At 44.7% G+C, this 8723-nt stretch overlaps 1 protein-coding gene across 6 annotated transcripts in view; it reads left to right on the top strand.

Annotated features, from left to right (window-relative positions):
• LOC144132459 (DNA polymerase I, thermostable-like) overlaps positions 1-8723 on the top strand; it is a 57660-nt gene that overhangs the window by 23883 nt on the left and 25054 nt on the right. For 4 of the 6 annotated variants that reach the window (XM_077664875.1, XM_077664872.1, XM_077664873.1 and 1 more), the window contains one exon: positions 6725-7024. The exons of the other annotated variants lie outside the window; for them this stretch is intronic. The gene's annotated coding sequence lies outside the window, so the exon portion shown is untranslated. The remainder of the gene's footprint in view (positions 1-6724; positions 7025-8723) is intronic. 6 annotated transcript variants of the gene reach the window in all.

The raw sequence follows: 8723 nt of genomic DNA, 5'->3' as shown, positions 1-8723 counted from the left end.
ACACACACACACACACACACATATATATATATATATATATATATATATATATATATATATATATATATATATAGAGAGAGAGAGAGAGAGAGAGAGAGAGACCAGTCTGAAACACCTTTTTTATTGCGGGCAAAAGGAGACCGATATCGAAATCGCCGTATTGGACGGGCTCGCCGCCCGCCGCCTCTTGTTTCTTTTGCTCTTCGACGAGAGCCTTCCGCTCCCGCTCGTAGTCGGCCAGCTCGTCTCACGTGCGGTACAGATGAGTAAAGCGCCCGTGGCGTGTCAGGCTATTTGTGGATGCCTTTATTTTGTCGATTTCGCATATATATATATATATATATATATATATACGCTAACCGCTCGCTAACCTCGGAGGGGTTCGTGCTCGAGGGACAAAGGGATTTTGTCGATTTCGCATATATATATATATATATATATATATATATATATATATATACGCTAACCGCTCGCTAACCTCGGAGGGGTTCGTGCTCGAGGGACAAAGGGAAGGGACGACAAAGCGTTAACACTCGTATGCTATATATTACACTTGCAATTAATACACAGAGCGGGCCAGCTAGCTACAGAACATCAACGAGGCATTCCTCGGAAATAGAAGGCTACGTAAGAAGGACTTCCGACTTACCGGCTGGGGCAGGGGCGCGACTTCGGAGGTATCGGCGGCGAACGTTTGTATGCGCCGATAATGGCGGCCGGGTTTTCCCGTGCGCGGTGCATTCTTGGGGCAAAGCCATTCCCTAGCATTTGCTGGGGAAGGCGGTCAGAGCGCGCGTTTGCTGCGCTCGCTTCTCTGCCTGGAACCATAAGTCCAGCGGCAAGACACAACGGATCCCCGTGCGCCTAAAGCGGAAGGTGACGAGAGCGTGCGGCTCGAACCGCTCGTAACGCTGGCCGGATCCCGAAGGGCTCTCTCCGGTTCCGCAGAATTCCACGTAACCTACGAGGTGGCGCTCCCGTCGCCGTTCCCTTTCCCCCATGAGGGAGACTTCCCTCCTCGCCCAGCCGGGGGCTGTCCGTCCCGACGGCCGACGATGAAGATGGGCCGCATCGAAATGGAGGGGGGAAATAGGTTCTCCACAATATATATATATATATATATATATATATATATATATATATATATATATATATATATATATATATATATATATATATATATATATATATATATATATATATATATATATATATATATATATATATATATATATATATGTATGAATGTGTAGTGGTGATCAATGGTATAATAATACTTAGATTATCGCTTAAAGAAAATTACTTATAAAGCAGCAGAAAAAACAACCATGCCGCCGGTGGGATCCGCATATCGCGTCCTGTGCTCTACCAACTGAGCTACGGCGACGGCTGTCCAATCTGCTGCTTTCATTGGTATTTTTGTTTATTGAGTGTAAGCGAACCTTGAGAGCGTTCACCAGAGCCACCCTCGTCCATAGCGGCGGATGTAGCACGTCCTGCAGCGCAGCACGTCCTGTGTCGATACGCCCTGTATCGTCACACCAGCGGTATAGAAGGGGGCCTACTACAGCCACTACACGGTCTAGACATGCCGTAATAGGCGTAGCTGCACGTTTAGAAATACTTTCCTCGTGGCCGACGCTTTTTTGCTTTTTGCTCGAAACGCCTTGGGCTGTATAAAAGAGGGTCCCCATAGACGAGTCACGGCACGAACTGCCTTGGCCGGAACGTCACGGGGACTGCACCGCGCTGCCTCAGCAAATTCTAGGTGAGCACATATTTATTTTTTGGTTGGACCATTTCCACAACAGTGTTTTTCATGTGTAGGATGGAGGGAAAGAGGAAGAGGCGCGACAGCGAATCCGACAGTGAGGGCTCAAGCGAAACAGAGGAGGTACCGCTCGTCTATATTTTGAGCTATTTATCGGTGATTCTGAGTATATCTCCAGGGACGGTCTCCAAGCTACGCTGGTTGAGGCAACAAAGACGGCCCCCTTCCAATTAATGAAACCATGCAAAGCTCTCAGACAACTCACCGAGGCCTGGATGGCATTCCTAACGAAAACGTATACCAACCAAGAACAGAACCAGCAGGAGCAGGGGAGAATTTGCAGCCCAATTATCCAGGGTGGGCACACGAGCTACATCGAATTCCAAAACGAAGAAAAATTGTGCACGACGTGCTTCCCGCCAGAGACGATAGAGAAGCTTAGGACATTTGTCGTGACATTATTAGAAGATTTGAAATCGGGCCCACATGCTACGCAGTTGCTGCCGCCTCCTTGCACGTCGAGGACACAAGCGTCCCGCACCTCCACGTAATTCATGACTGCAGCTGGTCAAATGGATCGTTCAGATGCCCTATATTCCTTGGCCTCGTTCGAAGACCAAACCGCTCGTCAGTTTGGTCTACAAACGCAAGACAGGGGTAGCGACTGGGGAGCTCAAAGTTTGGGACAATTCCCAGGTGAAGGACACGTGCCCGCAGGAATTTTGGAAGAACTTATCGCACAGCTTCCGGGCACAACTCCATGCAACGACGGCCCCAGTGGTGCACCCAGCGATAAAAACGCGGAGAGAGTACGCGCACAAGCGGGTGAGGGCTCAAGAGCACGTCCAAAAAGAAAAGCGGAAGAATCATCCACGATTTTACGTAAAGAAAACCTACGATAAATTTCAATCTGGATTCGAACCAACGGCAGTTTTGATCGTCAGCCAGGCACGCCACTTACTGTGCCACGTAAGGACGATGACGAGGCTGAGGTAGAGTGAGTGATAATGTATGTGTGGGCGGGAATTTAATTTGAACCTTAATGCTGCGGTAATTGTTGCGAAAGCAACCATAGTAGCTATTATGTGCGTAAACTTCACTGCGCAAGAGTTCAAAGACAAGAATGTGGAAACTAGGTTTCGATAATTATGATATATGTTTGAATATGAACAATGAACAGAGAATGTGTTTGAATAGCAACCACAGAAGGGAACCATTAACGCTATCTCGTCATAACCTTAACGGCGGAAACTGAATGTCCCCGTAATTTTGATTTCGGGAATCAAGTGCAAGCTTGTGTGTGCAGATGTCCCTTAGCGGTACTATACTGCATTGTGCGCAAGCGGCAAGACTACATGACCAGCCTCTGACTAACGCCTGCTTGCCCCTTTGTTGTTACCTCGCCGTCGCCGCGAGAGTGCTTACCTTCGCTTGATGTGATAACAAGAAAACGTTCGTTATCTGCCCAATTATAATGACACTAGCGGCTGAAACAAACACAAAAAAGATCAACAGTAGCCCTGTTAAATTCATGAGCCAGGATTTTTTTCTGAAGTATGTGGTGCATATGCAGTACCGAAACTCTCTGCATTCGCATTTTCGCCAACTGGCGCTGCGGAAGCGAAACACTGCTGATACTTGAGGGAAGGATGTCGGAGACTGTAGCAGATGTCTTCAGAACTGTATACTCGTCTTGTGTATCTGTAACGAGTAAATTATCTAGTATATATCTTTAGTATAATCCGTAGGGGCAATTTTTTATTTTCCTTTAGCTATCTCTTTTGCCCAGGGTATGAAGTCAGTGTGAGTTGATGCTCTATGCAACAGACGTAAGTGCAAAGCATACACACAACTAAAACATCTAGGACAAGCCTGTACTTTGCGTCAAGTGCACGTACGAAGTAAAACTTATTAGTTAACTTCAGTAATCTTGGCTTTGAACGGTGATGTTAAACCTTTGGCCCAATGCATGTCCTCGCCCCGCATGGCTAAGCCAAGACAACAAACAACCTAACCGGGGCTTACAGTCTCAGAAATCATTCTTGAGCGCGGAAAATGCAAACTGTCTTCGTCAGCCTGCTTGTTAGCGAAAAGGATCGAATTTCGCATAAGAGCCACTGAGCACGCAGTACAGGCAGTTGCTTCAGGTTTGAAAGAGAAGGTATCGAGTTTGTAAATTATGCTTCAGACTGCGTTCTTTCTGACTGGGTCCGGGCTGTTATTAATTTTTCTTGTTAATCGCTGCACTACGCCATTGAAACTGACCGGCTCGGCGGGCTAACTTCTCGTTCAGGCAGAAACATCGTTTTAGTCTCACTCTTTGTCCGAGTGCTATTTATCTCAATTCTTCCGTGTACAAGGCCAGTGCAAGGCAAATATCGTAGAGCGGAGACTCTTTTTAGTTCATATTTGGGAAAAATAGCGCAACTTAAGACCAGGACTGAGGAAGATATAACAACACAGCGCTGACTTCAACTGTGTTGTTATATCTTCCTCAGTCATTGTCCTAAGGTGCGCTGTTTGTTCCAAATATTAGCAACCAACTATCCTGTTTGACCACCCTTGCTCTTTTAGTTGCAAGCTATCGCCTTAAGTCATAACGCCTAGCGCTTAAGAAATGTCAAATGTCAAAACAGAACACTTGTACACGGGATCGACGCTTGTCGGTACTGTGTGTCCTCCGTTCTGACATTTGTCTTGTCTGAAGAGATTAGCATTATGAATTCAATACTGCAGTACGTTGTTTGTCGGAAAGTAATTGCCTTGCCTCAACCCTGCAGGTATTTTACTGCGAAATTTATTGGTCAATATTTCGATCCTGCCTTCTGTTCTCTTCAATGCTACAATAAGGCATTTTCAATGCTACAATAAGGCAGTAATTACCCCTCTTTCTCCTCAGAAATCAAAGACAACCGTGCCACAAAAATACACCTATAAGCAAGCAAAAGAAAGAATTACATGGGAGCTTATAAAGTCGGTGAAGAGCTTCCACGAGAAGTGGTCCAAGAAAAAGGAGTTTTCCATGGCTTTGGCTGTTGAGGTCCCATCGAGAGGAGATACTTGCGACAGTCCTTTCATCGATGGCAACGAGCGCGCTGTCGGAATCGCCATTTATTGGGAGGAGCCTGAAGAAGAGTCGGAACATCCACACGCATATATTCTGCGTCTAGGCAAGTGCACCTGATTTGTATCACGCTCCTCATAATGCAAAACATGGTTGCTGTTTCAATTGTCAGTAAACAACAATGTGTACTCGGTGTATACCAGCGAACCTGCACTATGATATAGCCTGCTATTGTGGAAAAAAGCATTTTTTAACCGAAAGATTTTCTGGACGCAATTTGTTTTCGCATATTGTAAGATTTCACTACAACAATCAATATATCCGCAGATATCCCGTCGGCAGGCTTGCATTTTTTTAGTATTGACGTTTTTACTATCGTCAAAAGCGTTCCCCGATGGTTTTCTACAGCAGTCTTAACTGCTCGAAGCGAGCGATGGCAACACTGCAAAAGAAAGAATTTGCTACATATCAGAATAATGAACCATTATCTCATTATCTTCAATATTTCCATATCAGTACCTTGCACTTTTCTAATATTAAAACTTTTTGTAGAAGATTGTTGGACATGAAAACAAGTGCAGTCAGTAGCTTTGGACACTTGTTATAAGCGGCTTTGACAATGCCTGTTTCATTAACTATTCAGTTTTATACTCAAGTGTCATCGCTAGTGGTTTCAGCCCTTCGATATGTATGAGAGTTATACTTTAAAAGAGTTAGTTGTTGGGCTAGTTGGATTTGTGACAAATTCCAAAAACTCAAGGAGTTAGCGCTCGTGTTTGTCTCTGTTCTCTGTGTCCCTGTCGTGGTTGCGCTAGAAATATGTATAGTATGTATGAGAGAGCACGCATGGTACATCATATACGTAGAGATTGATGCTAAAAAGATGCGGGCGCGATATGAGAGACGCCATAGTGAAGGCCCTCGGATTAATTTAAACCTTAATAGGCTAGAACGTTGGGCCAGTTGGTGTAGGGACATATTTAAAACCTTGCGCAGAATAACACAGGACTGCAGGGAGAAACACGCACACACACACGAGAGCAAACTTGAAACTGTATTTTCAGAAACGATACACCGCCTTAAGAAGAAGAAAGGGCGCAAGCGTACAAATTCCAGAGCATTGCGTGTGGAAAAAAAAGAGTACGCATATAGGTACAGTAAAAATTGCGTCAAGGATATGCAGAAGCAGAATCATATCAGAACTTATCGGAATAGAACAACAAAAGCGGGCTATCTATTGCGGAGAAAGCGAGTTCATTTTTGAGAAGGGCCACCGAAACCTTCCTCACGCAGCCTACCGTGGTACTCACGCAGCCTTCCGTGGTACTCACGCAGCCTTCTGTGGTACAAACCACATGAGGTTTGTTAACTTGTGCTGATATCGTATTGCACACAGCTGGTTTCACTTCTCCCTTCCATGGAAACCTTGTGACCTTTGGCTAAGCAACCCAATGCAAAAGCCAATGTGCTACCGCACCGGACAATAGTAAATCTGGGGGTCGTAATGAGGAGCATGTGATTTGTGTTCGTGACTGCGCGTACGCTTTTAACATTTTTTTTGAAAGCAAGAAAACAAGAAAAGCCCGCGGAACTAAGAAATAGAAAGAATCTGCCATCAATCATGCCCGGTCGCAGCGCCTCAGCGTTTCTTTCAGTTGTCATGTCAAGAAAAAGACCTTATTTCCTATCTTCGTTTCCAACAAGACACGCCTTCGTGTTTGCATTCCTGACGAAGAAAGCACCAACTTATCGTTTATTGCGCAAAGAAGCACATACCTGATTTTTCCTAAGTTAAGGGTTCTGTTAATGCTTCGAAATAATGTAGGAAAATGCCTTCCCTCGCTATACTAAAGACCTTCAACCCTTATACGCAATATTTTTTTACGCAGAGGATGTGACTGCTCACGATTTGAAGATCCTGTTCGAGTCAGCCAATCGAGTGTTCGTTCCGGACCTTTTGCGGGCCCAGCGTTTTCTGGCTAAGCCATGTGGCCTCGACCCGGCTAAATGTGGCTGGGAGGAGCCGCTTTTGTCGCAGTGGCTTCTGGACTCAGGGGCGATTAATGTGTCTCAAAGGGACCAAAGGAAATTTAAAGGACCGAGAGTAACGGTGGGTTCCATCGAGTACAAAGCCAGGTTTCAGAAGCTGCTGGAAACTCAAGCGCCGGACCTCAAGGACCTGTTCAACGGTAAGGTTATTGATAAAACAGGCAATGAAAACTCGTTCTTTGAACCACTGGCCTCATCACGTTGCACTACACATGCTTAGTTCTTCCTAGGCGTCTGAGAAACAAGTGCTCAAAGCTTGATTATTCTGGTTTGGCAAAGGAGGAATTACGTAGGCTTCCGGCAGCACAAGGCATTAGAAAGAGATAATTGTTGGGTAAGCTGTAGGAACATTATATGTCCCATTTGAAATATCAATGTGCGGTTCAACGTTCAAATTATCCTTTAAATTCCAGCATAAGCGTTACTTTAACACTCAGCCTGAACATATAACGTTGAAGTTGTGTCATGAAGATTTGTTAGCTGCGCTGCAGTGAATGTAATGTGTAGTTATTTTTTCTCACAAATAAAGTCCACCTTAAGGAGTTCTCCTAAAAATTTCGGTCATTACTATACCGAATTCGAGTTTGTTGATCAATTCCATATGACCCTAATATATCCTGGCCAACCAGATTCGCTCAGTTGGTAGAGCGCTTAATCTCTTTAAGCGGCAGTACCCGTGTTGGAAGCCTGAACCAGGACAATTTTTTTCCTCAGGTACAAAGTTTCTGTGGAAAGTTGTATAGCTTTTCTTTGAAGACGTACCGCTCCCTTTGGGTGGATGCCAAGGAGTGATTAGTTTCTTATAAAAAAATAAACTCCACCTTGGGTATTTCTCTAAACATCTGGGCCAAGATTATTGGTCTGCTAAAATTTAAATAATCAAATAACAATAAAAGAGTATTTGGAACTCTAGCTGCATCCCAGGCTTAGTTCGCTTTTAAAGCAGTATTCACTTTCTTCAACTAACAGGAAATCTCAGTAAGTAGTTTGGATTGTGCCTGCCATAAATTGCAGAAATCGCGCCAAAATGCATACCCGCCGTGGTGGCTCAGTGGTTAGGGCGCTCGGCTACTGATCCGGAGTTCGCGGGTTCGAACCCGACCGCGGCGGCGGCACTTCGATGGAGGCGGATCGCAAAGGCTGTGCTGTGAGATGTCAGTGCACGTTAACGATCCCCAGGTGGTCGAAATTATTCCGGAGCGCTCCACTACGGCACCTCTTGTTTCCTTTATTCTTTCACTCCCTCCCTTTATCCCTTCCCTTAAGGCACGGTTGAGGTGTCCGCCGATATCGATATGTGAGAGAGAGGTACTGCGCTATTTTCTTTCCCCCAAAACCAATTTCCTTAGCAATTTCCAAAATGCATGCAGAAAACTTTTCTTTTATTGTCAATTCACAGATAACATTTGCGAAGTGGTTTTCATATCTCAGTATACTAGCATGAGCCCCTGGTAGTAGTTGGAAGGCGAGTGCTTAAGTTGCATTTATTTAAAGGGTAGCATTGCAGGGTTGTCCTCATCCTTGCGGCTTGACCTGTGTAGTTTTGATTTGAGGTGGGCGGAACTATTTCACTGTTTTTGAGGGAGTTGGACGTGCGTTTTTAAATGCGCTGTGGTTGTTTTTATGAGGATGCGAAAAAGAATGCTTTGATATTTGTGAATAACGCTTGCGAAAACAACAAAATGGCTCTTCAGAACAATTCACTAAAGCTAGAACAAGACTCTGAACTAAAATATGTTGTAATGCTTCGAAGGTACTTTACTCTCTTGTTCGCATTCCGAGAGAGTCTGGAATAAAATACTACCGAATATATGTGTTGATCAAGCGAAGCGCTACGGA

This window comes from Amblyomma americanum, chromosome 5, assembly GCF_052857255.1.
Source record: "Amblyomma americanum isolate KBUSLIRL-KWMA chromosome 5, ASM5285725v1, whole genome shotgun sequence".
NCBI lineage: Eukaryota > Metazoa > Arthropoda > Arachnida > Ixodida > Ixodidae > Amblyomma > Amblyomma americanum.
The sequence above is the reverse complement of the archived record's forward strand: the minus strand, read 5'-3'. Positions and strand labels throughout refer to the sequence as shown.